This window comes from Apium graveolens, chromosome 10 (assembly GCF_009905375.1).
Source record: "Apium graveolens cultivar Ventura chromosome 10, ASM990537v1, whole genome shotgun sequence".
Lineage (NCBI taxonomy): Eukaryota > Viridiplantae > Streptophyta > Magnoliopsida > Apiales > Apiaceae > Apium > Apium graveolens.
Genome location: NC_133656.1, coordinates 99,414,191 through 99,424,055, shown reverse-complemented (window position 1 = coordinate 99,424,055; position 9,865 = coordinate 99,414,191).

Genomic DNA, 9,865 nt, shown 5'->3' with positions numbered 1-9,865 from the left:
CATTGATGAAGTATTAGCTCGTTTTAACATGCAGAACTCCAAGAAAGGTTTTTTACCTTTTAAGCATGGAGTTGCTCTATCTAAGAAGCAGTGTCCTTCGACACCTAAGGATATAGAGAGCATGAAAGCAGTTCCTTATGCTTCAGCATGTGGAAGCTTAATGTATGCTATGTTATGTACGAGGCCTGACATCTGCTTTGCTGTAGGCATGGTTAGTAGATATCAATCGAACCCAGGTCAGGAACATTGGAGTGCAGTAAAAACTATACTCAAGTACCTGAGAAGGACTAAGGAGTATATGTTAATTTACAAGGCCTCAGATCTATTTCCTTTGGGATATACTGATTCAGATTTCCAATCAGATAGGGATAAGAGGAAATCAACCTCGGGATATGTTTTTACTTTGGGAGGTGGAGCCGTTATATGGAGGAGTGTAAAGCAGAAATGCATTGCAGACTCCACCATGGAGGCCGAGTACGTGGCGGCCTCTGAGGCTGCCATGGAGGCTGTATGGTTTAGGAACTTCCTTTTGGACTTAGATGTGGTACCTAATTTGCCTAGGAGCTTGACGGTGTATGGTGATAACACTGGTGCTGTGGCAAATTTAAAGGAACCGCGAGACCACAAAGCAGCTAAAAACATATTGAACGTAAGTATCATCTCATATGAGGAATCGTAAAGCGAGGGGATATAGTTGTGGCTCACATATCATCAGAAGACAACTGAGCAGATCCTTTCACAAAGAGCTTGCCAACCAAGGTTTTTGACAAGCATGTGGAAGCGATAGGAGTCAGATGGATGGACACATAGATTTTTATGTAATAGTGGATTAAATAAACACTGATGTACACATAGAATATTTTGAGTATAAGTGGGAGATTGTCAGTGTATACTGAAAATATTTATTTGAAGTATGTACATTTATTTCTGGCCAGTTTATTTGAGAATCATTTGAATGTTTACATGTTGTCTAATATTATATATTGTGAACAATCTAGTATCAAATGGGATACAGAATATTAGATTGTTAAATACAGTTATATAATATAATAAGGTTCACAGCACAGGTGGTGTTGGACAATCCACTGGTATGGCTGTAGTATTATTTAGATTAGTTTATATTGACTAATAAATAATACTAGTATACTTTGTGTATATTGAACATGATCAAATTTAGAATTGTTCCCTTAATACTGATTAAGAAGGAGAACTAAGATTCTATGTTATTATTAATGCTTAGGTTCTTAATCTGGAAATAGTAATTGACACGTGTATATTATTTACATGCTTTGATTTATATATGAAATAATTCTTTTGAATTATATCATTATATTTTGGGTGATGGAATTATATACATGGTGGATATTATTTATTGAAGGAATCCATGTCCTGATAATATTCGGGTTAATGATGTCCCCTTGAAAGCTCAAAAAGATTTAATTATGTGAAACCCTGCAGGTGGAATTTATTCTGGCATAATTAAATAAAGGTTGAGTGGATGATCAAGGATAAAAGATATTAATTAAATAAATTATCAATAATTTATTTAATTAATGGACATATGATATTTTAAACATGGGGAATTTAATAAGCAAATAATATTGGAACCGAATTAATTAAATTACGGTATTAGGAAAGGTAGTGCAAATATTAATTCTTTAGTGGATTGAATTAATATTTAATTACATTGGGCTAGGCTCAAGATGTAATTAGAAGGCCCAACCTAATTATCCATGGTCCCTATTGTAGCCTATATATATTCTTATTCTCTTATTGCTTGGAATTGTGTGAAAACATATTGTAGCCACCAAGGAGCAAGAAGAGAGGATAACTTGAGAAGACGGAGGCCACACTTCGCTCAAGGGAATTTGGGAATACAATAGAAGAGTGTGGAATCAACCATTAACAAGGTAATCCTCTTTTCGTAATCTTTATCGTAAAATGTAGTAACACCCTAAGTCCGTGGTTAACAACAGCCACATAAACCTGAATTTGAGAAAGTACAGTGACTGTGTCTTTAGCACCAGTTTTCACAGTGTGTGAACCCTGTGCATCCCCAAGGGTTTTTAATTTCTTCTTTCTAGTGTAAGTTTGGGGTGAGCTTGTGTCCCTTACCCTTTTGGCTTGTGCTCTTGGCTGAGAGCTTCTTTCAATGGTAACATCCTTTTGGGAGGATGAAACCAATAATGAGCTAATGACCTTATTAAGCACTGCAGTTTGTTGGGAAACTACAATGTGGCTAGGATGGGAAACACTCACCTCTCTAACCTTGTCCTTAGGGTTTCTTTGATGTTCACCGTGTCCCTCACCTTTCTTACCCACCTTCACACTCCCCTCTTTCGGTTTGGTGGATTTTACAACTGGCATCTTTTGACAGACACCAGAGGGGGTTTCTTTGTCTTTGTTTTTCAAATTTTAGATTTGGTAGCTTGGGTAGGCAGCTGTTCGGTCAATGACACAGTTGCCATAGCTACACTAGAATGCAAAGAAGTTTGTGAGGTTGGAAGAGTAGAGATAGTGGAAAAAACCTCACTTACCTGAAGTGCTTCCATTTCTGGGAAGTAGAAAAGTGGCACCTCTTTGTGATGGTTTGCCCTGTTCAAATCTGCAATGATTCTCCTTTCTTGAACCCAACATTCTAAATTGTTGGTTGGGTTCTCAAGCACAAGATCCTCAGAGAGGTGGTTAGCAAGCATCATTAAAAATCTAGCATAATAAATATTTTTACCCCTCTTATTTAGCTCCCCTAACTTAAACCCCAATTCAAATATGACTAGATCACTAAAGTTGAAAAATTTATCAGTTACTAGCTTGTAAAGCATGTTGAGCTTAGAGATATTGACTGAATTAAAATTGCTAATTTTACCAGAAAATACTTTAGTGACTACATCACACAGATCACTCCATTCCTTCTTAAGACCCAATCTCCTAATTTCACTTAATTTAGAAGTAGAGAGTGCATAGCCCATGGAATTAAGCATATTAACAATATCAGTGTTTATATGTGGAGTAGTGACAATATTATCAGGAAACTTGAAGCATGCTTTAACTATATCACTATTAACACAGAATTCCTTACCTTTAATAGTGAAGATGATAGTCTTATCAGTTGAGTTGTACACTGCAGTTGTCCATATTTCTTCAACAACCTCATAGTAGATGGTGGGTGATTCCAGCATGGCATAGTTGAGTTTGCAGTTCTTCAAAAAATCCATAATTTTGTGGTAGTCGCTAGATTGCTGAATCCCCTTGTTCACAAGAGTCGTGAAGTTGTTCTTCTCATATATAAATCCAGTTTGTGACATGATTTTGACGACTGGTGCCCTTGTTAGAGAGTGAAAATTGCAGAGAGAGAGATGATAATTTCTTTTGAGAAAGAAAGAAGTTAGAGCAGATGAATTGAGAATGATAAAAGAAAATAAATGAAAATGAATTATGCTTTTATACTATCTCAAAAAAATAACTGTCAAAAATAATAAAGTAAAATAAAATGACCAATAAAAATTGCCCAAAATAGCCGTTTAAAAAATAAACTGTAAAAATTCCATCACTTATCCGTCGTGTTATGCTTACAAACTATAAGTATACTCGATGGATAATGTTCAGAGAATTAACGCTAGGATTAAGACAATTCGACAGATGAGGATAAACAGTTATCCGTCGAGTTATAAAATATTCCAGAAAAATAATTGATTTTATTAACAAATTGTATTCCGACGGATGATCACACTTGATGGATAATGATCATCCGTCGGGATGTAAATTTTGACTTAGCCAAAATTTCATCCAATACTGAAAAATCAATTAAATTTCTGGCTACTTTACAACTTGCAAATTATCTGAAAAGATTCAAGAGTAATTAAGCATACCTAACTCACTTACCAATCTTGAAAAGGTGGATTCATCCAGTGGCTTGGTAAATATATCTGCAAGCTGTTTTTCACTTAGAACAAAATGTAATTTCACAGTACCATTCATTATATGTTCCCTTATGAAGTGGTACTTGATGTCTACGTGCTTTGTTCTTGAATGTTGTACTGGATTTTCAGTGATGGCAATTGCACTTGTGTTATCACAAAAAATAGGAATTCTTTCCACTTGCAGACCATAGTCTTGCAATTGGTTTTTCATCCACAAAATCTGTGCACAGCAACTGCCAGCAGCAATATACTCAATTTCAGCTGTAGAAGTAGAAACTGAATTTTTCTTTTTACTGAACTAGGACACAAGCTTGTTTCCTAGAAATTGACAGGTTCCTGTTGTACTTTTTCAATCAATTCTGTAACCTGCATAATCTGCATCTGAATAACCAGTTAGATCAAAACCAGAATCTCTAGGGTACCAAATGCTAAGTTTTGGTGTTCCCTTGAGATATCTGAAAATTCTGTTAATAGCTACTAAGTGGGATTCTCTAGGATCAGCCTGCAATCTAGCACAAAGACATGTAGAAAACATTATATCTGTCTTACTAGCTGTTATGTATAGAAGTGAGCCAACCATGCCCCTATAACTTGAAATATCCACAGACTTTTCAGTAGTGTTTAATTCAAGCTTAGTTGCAGTGGCCATGGGAGTTTTTGCTGATGGGCAATCCATTAGATCAAACTTCTTTAAAAGATCATAAATGTATTTAGTTTGACTAATGAATATTCCATCACTAACTTTCTTAACTTGCAAACCAAGAAAGTAAGTTTGTTCTCCCATCATGCTCATTTTATACTAACTTTGCATCAATTTGGCAAACTTTTTACAAACTTTTTCATCTGTAGAGCCAAAAATAATGTCATCTACATAAATTTGAACAAGTATACTAGAGCCATTAACATTTCTAAAGAATAAAGTTTTGTCTACAGTAACTCTAGTGAAGTGATTCTCTAAAAGAAATTTTGACAAAGTGTCATACCACGCTCTAGGTGCTTGCTTCAATCCATAGAGTGCTTTCAAAAGATAGTATACATGATTAGATAGACTTGGAACTTCAAAACCAGGAGGCTGACTGACATAGACTTCCTCCTCCAAATCTCCATTTAGAAAGGCACACTTGACATCCATTTGATAGAGCTTGGAAATGGCATGGGCTGCATAGGCTAAGAAGATTCTGATGGCTTCAAGTCTTGCAACAGGAGCAAAGGTTTCATCAAAATCTATTCCTTTTTATTGACAATAGCCCTTAGCAACCAATCTAGCTTTATTTCTGACTACTATGCCATTTTCATCCATCTTGTTTCTGAATACCCATTTGGTGTCTATTGGATTCTTTCCTTTAGGCTTGGGCATCAACTTCCATACTTTGTTCCTTTCAAATTGGTTTAGCTCCTCCTGTATAGCTAAAATCCAATCAGGATCCAACAAAACTTCTTCTACCTTCTTTGGTACTTCTTTAGAGAGGAAGCTGCTATATAGACATTCTTCTTGAGTTGCTCTCCTTGTTTGAACTCTAGAAGATACATCACCAATAATGAGCTCAAAAGGGTGATCCTTTGTCCATTTCCTTTGTTGAGGTAGATTAGCTCTAGATGAAGATGCCTCATTGTTGTCTTGATGTGTGATTGAGTTTTGATTATTAGAAACTCTCCCTGAGTTTATGGATATTTGATTTGAGAAAGGGGAACTTTCTGTAAGTAATCTATTCTGACTTTCAGCTTCTTTTGATGACCCGACATATGGTGAATTTTGAGTACCGACAGATGAAGCTGGTTGTCTCCCGATGGATAAAGCAGTTTGGCAAACTTTTTGCAAACTTTTTCATCTGTAGAGCCAAAAATAATGTCATCCACATAAATTTGAACAAGTATACTGTAGTCATTAACATTTCTAAAGAATAAAGTTTTGTCTACAGTACCTCTAGTGAGGTGACCCTCCAAAAGAAACTTTGACAAAGTGTCATACCAGGCTCTAGGTGCTTGCTTCAATCCATAGAGTGCTTTCAAAAGATAGTATACATGATTAGGTAGATTTGAATCTTCAAAACCAGGAGGCTGACTGACATAGACTTCCTCCTCCAAATCTCCATTTAGAAAGGCACTCTTGACATCCATTTGATAGACCATGAAATTGGCATGGGCTGCATAGGCTAAGAAGATTATGATGGCTTTAAGTCTTGCAACAGGAGCAAAGATTTCATCAAAATCTATTCCTTCTTGTTTACAATTGCCCTTAGCAACCAATCTAGCTTTGTTCCTGACTACTATGCCATTTTCATACATCTTGTTTCTGAATACCCATTTGGTGTCTATTGGATTCTTTCCTTTAGGCTTGGGCACCAGCTTCCATACTTTGTTTCTTTCAAATTAGTTTAGCTCCTCCTGCATAGCTAAAATCCAATCAGGATCCAACAAAGCTTCTTCTACCTTCTTTGGTTCTTTTTTAAAGAGGAAGCTGCTATATATACATTCTTCTTCAGTTGCTCTCCTTGTTTGAACTCTAGAAGATACATCACCAATGATTAGCTCAAAGGGGTGATCCTTTGTCCATTTCCTTTGTTGAGGTAGATTAGCTCTAGATGAAGAAGCCTCATTGTTGTCTTGATGTGTGATTGAGTTTTGATTATAAGAAATTCCCCCTGAGTTTATGGATCTTTGATTTGAGAAATGAGAACTTTCTGTAAGTAATCTATTCTGACTTTCAGCTTCTTTTGATGACCCGACGGATGGTGAATTTTGAGTACCGACGGATGAAGCTGGTTGTCTCCCGATGGATAAAGCAGATTATCTCCCGACGGATGAAGCATTTTGCATCTCGACAGATGTTGAATTATGTGCTTCATTGGTATTAGATTTTTCTACATTATCCTTTGATACTATTTCTTGATCACTTTCATCATCACTGTCATCGCTAACTATCTCCACATTGTCAAATTTGAGGCTCTCATGGTAATCTCCATCATGTAGTCCTTCAATCCTTTTTATCATCAAACACAACATGTATTGATTCCAAAATAATGTTGGTTCTCAGATTGTAGACTCTATATGCTTTATTAACAGCATATCCAACAAAAATTCCTTCATCTGCTTTAGCAGCAAACTTCCCATTCTGATCAGTTTGATTTCTCAAGATATAACATTTGTAGCCAAAGACATGAAGAAAATTTAGAGTTGGCTTCTTGTTCTTGAACAATTGGTAGGGAGTCATGCATTTTGCTTGATTAACCAGAGAAATATTCTGAGTGTAGCATGCAGTATTTACAGCTTCAGCCCAGAAATATGTTGGTAACTTAGATTCTTCAAGCATTGTCCTTGCAGCTTCAAAAAGTGATTTATTCTTTCTTTCTACTACTCCATTTTGTTGTGGAGTTCTTGCTACTAAAAACTCATGCATAATCCTATTCTCTTCACAAAATACTCCCATAACAGAATTTTTGAACTCAGTTCCATTGTCACTCCTGATTCTTCTAACTTTGAAATCAGGATGATTGTTGACTTTGCCTTATGTGATTGATGATGATTTCACTAGCCTCATCTTTAGACTTAAGGAAATATGTCCAAGAGAACTTTGAGAAATCATCTACAATTACTAGGCAAAATCTTTTCCTTGAGATGGACAACACATTGACTGGTGTTAGGTCACACAACACTGTAGAAGGGGGTTGAATACAGTGTAGAATACAATCAAATTGATTTAAAGCACAAGTAACAGAAAACAGATGTATTCGATATAACAAACTCTGTTACAATGGAACTGTTCTCTCTCAGTGATGAACAAATATCACGAGAGCTGCTAGGTTACAATATATGATCTTCTCGATGATCATAACTCTTTTAGAGTAAACATATGTCTGTGTTTATATAGACACACAGTTACAAGATAACTTCTAGTTGATCTTATATAATACATCTAGTCCTCGAACTCTTTCAATGCATATCTTCTTCTTGTATTAGTCTCGATCTTCTTTCCTGTGGATCAGCTTCCTTCCTTAACTGTTAGTCCTCCAGTACTTAAGTTCTGATATCCATCCTCTGATATTATCTTCTGATAATCTAATTCCTGATATCCTTAAGTCCCGATTCCAGTAAGTACTGATATTTCCTGTTAGTTAATGTTAGATATATTTGATAATGTCATGTCTAATGTGTTTCATGTTTAGTTTTCAGATCTTAACTAACAGGAAATATCAGTACTTACTGAAATCAGCGCTTACTGGAAGTCAGAACTTAAGGATATCAGTACTTAAATTATCAGAAGATAATTATCAGAAGATGGATATCAGAACTTAAGTGCGGGAGGATGAACAGTTAAGGAAAGGCTGATTGAAAGGAAAGAAGATCAAGACTAAATAAAGAAGAGATATGCATGGAGAAGAATTCTATGAAGAATAGAATACATGGAAGAAAAGATATCTGATTAATATATTTTAGGAAGCAGAATTATTTTCCATATTAATTAGAACTTATCTTGTAACTGTGTAGTATATAAACACAGACATAGGGTTTACACTATAAGTGTTATCATTATCGAGAATAATATTCATTGTAACCCTAGTAGCTCTCGTGATAATTTGTTCATCACTGAGAGAGGACAGTTCCATATTGTAACAGAGTTTATTATGTTGAATAAAATCTATTTTCTGTTACTTGAGTTCTTTAATTTGATTTGATTGTGCTAAACACTGTATTCAACCCCCTTTCTACAGTGTGTGTGACCGAACACGTGGTATTAGAGCTTTACAGCTACAAACTTAACAGGTTCTACCTTTGGCTTTTGTTTAACAACTCTAGGCTTAATTTCTACAGTTCCTTTATCATTCTTATCATCTCCATAACCTAAGCCCACTTTCTAGTTTCCACTACTTAACAAATTCTGAGTTGTCCTGCCAGAGTTAGTCCAAGTCCTGATAATCTCTCTTTCCTTTTCTAACTCTGTTTTTAGAGATTCATTTATTTTAAGTACTTCATCCCTGACATAGAAGGCATCATCTCTATCTTTCTGAGTTTGATGGAACATGACTAACTCTTTTTCTAAATAATCATTCCTCTTTTTACAAGCAAGATTTTCAGAAGTTAATCTTTCACATGTTAAAGTTTGATCTCTATAACTAATGAACATGGTTTTAAGATATCTTCTCAACTCATTAATATCATCTGGTATGAAAAACATAAGTAGTTTGAGGTACCTTTAACTCAGCAGCTTCAGAACTGCTATCAGCATTTGCCATCAAGGCATAGTTCTCCTCACTTTCAGAATCTGAGGTGTCTGTCCAGTTTTTCTGCTTTATGACCAGTGCCTTGCCTTTGTCACTTTTCTTTTTCTTGTAATCAGGAGATATGTGGCCTCTCTCACCACAGTTGTAGCATTTGACATTTGAGTAATCTCCCCTGTCAGACTTTCATCCTTTGCCTTCAGATTTTCTGAAACTCTTCTTATCAGAACTTGCACCTCTCCTGGAAAACTTCTTTCCCTTCCTGAATTTTCTGTATGCAATCCTTGTGATTCCTTTTACCATAAGAGCACATAGCTTCATCATCTCTTCATCAACATCCACCTCAGGCAAGCTTTCAGTTTCTGAGTCATCATCACTATCAAAACTTGATGACTCAGTATCAGACTTTGTGATGAACGCTTTTTCCTTGCCTTTCCTTGAGGTAGCTGCTTTGGGGGATTCTTCCTCAGCCTTAAGAGCAACTGTCCTTGACTTTCCTCCTTTCCTCTTGCTTCTTTGTTCCATCTCAAGTTCATGAGTCTTGAGCATCCCATAAATTTCATCAAGAGTTGTTTCTTCAAGATTATAGTTGTCTTTTATAATTGTGGCCTTCAAATCCCAATTTTAGGAAGAGCTAACAGGAATTTAAGGTTTGAATCTTCAAGATCATACTCCTTATCAACTAGTGACAAATCATTCAAGAGTTTGACAAATCTGTCATATAAATCA